This window comes from Nicotiana attenuata, unplaced genomic scaffold (assembly GCF_001879085.1).
Source record: "Nicotiana attenuata strain UT unplaced genomic scaffold, NIATTr2, whole genome shotgun sequence".
NCBI lineage: Eukaryota > Viridiplantae > Streptophyta > Magnoliopsida > Solanales > Solanaceae > Nicotiana > Nicotiana attenuata.
In genome coordinates this window covers 1-1522 of record NW_017673834.1, presented here as the reverse complement: position 1 = coordinate 1522, position 1522 = coordinate 1, and positions in this window count along the sequence as shown.

The window sequence follows — 1522 nt, the reverse complement described above, 5'->3', positions numbered from 1 at the left end:
TTTATTTCTCTTATTTGGTTGTATCTGATCCAAGTAACAGTATCCTCCAATTCTTGAACATTCTCGTTGATTGATCGGAAGGACTTGAAAGGGATTTGGGTAAAAAGAATTTGGACTGAATTACAACTTTGGAACCTTTCAGGCAAAACCATTGCCGAAACATTATAATATCTGCCCCAGTTTCACTTTTTGGGGAATTTGGATTTTTATTTTGGTGTGACTGAACCTCAGAGAAAGGCTGCCTACGTATCCTTTCGGAATCAAGTCGAACGTAGTTCAGAAAACTCTGTTTTTGATTTTCTTTTTTTTTTTTCATTTTTTTCTCCTTTTTTTTTTTCTTTTTTTTTGTTTTTCTTTTTTTTCTTTCTTTCTTCTCTTTGTCATTTTTAATAATATCTTTCAGATTCCAAAGAGGGTAATCAAAGAGAGGGAACCGGCTCAAAGGGTTTGCAAAAGGATTAATAGTGTTTGGGTAGCGAGAAAAAAAAAGCCTCCGTCATGCCAATCAGAGAATGTTAAACCAAGTAATGAGACATAGTAACTGTTGACTACACCTTTATTGAGTGTTGTCTCGAGGATATTACCTTTGATGTCTCCCAAATACAACGGACCTATGCAATACTCTTGTTACAATGTATGGACCTTTGTAATTTGGAGCAAATTTTTCCTTAGCTTCTTCATGGTGCGAGAGAATATGTCTCTGGACGAGTTGCCCCACTTCAAATTTCTTGGGACGTACTTTTTGTTGTAAGCATGGGCCATTCTTTGTTGTACAACTGCCCATGGTAGCTTCCGGTCAATCACTTTCCTTCAATCAAAGACAATGTTTCAATCGTATCTTGACTCAATCTTTATCAGCGATCTCGGCTTCAACAATGATCCGAAGAGAGGAATCTATTTTTTGGTTCAATTCTTTGTTTATTTTCTTACAAGCCTTATCTTCAACACATTATGCTTCTTGGTTCATTATTTCGAAATCTGACAGCGTTTTAGGATCTAGGCATGAAGTCCGCAAGCATGTCATGTTATTAAAATATGCATTTACAGAACTGAAAAGAGAATAAGAAAGGTGACAAGATTAAGAAAAGAGACATTCATGGATGATGAAATATTGATTTCATTTATTTGACTATTAAAAAAAAATAGAAGGGTTTACATCAGAATGTAAGACAATAAAGTAAAAATATTCGGATGACACACTGAAATAACTCGAAAGACAGAAAAGATAGCAAGACCGGCTACCGAGACTCCGTCTGATAGGGAAAGTTTCTGGGTTGGCGCCCGATTTTTTTGTTTCTCTTCTGCCCCGGCAATGGCTACTACTTTCAACTGGATCAATTCCCAAAATATCTCGAGCAGGCAATGTCCTATTGCTCAAATCTGGTAAAGTCACCCCATATTTGCCTTCATTTTTTTAACCACTTTTTCTCTTCTCTTTTTTATTTACTTACTTTTTTTTTCTTTTCAAAATGATGCGATCGAACCTGATGTGGGTTGCTTACGTATCATGTGGTGTTGGCAA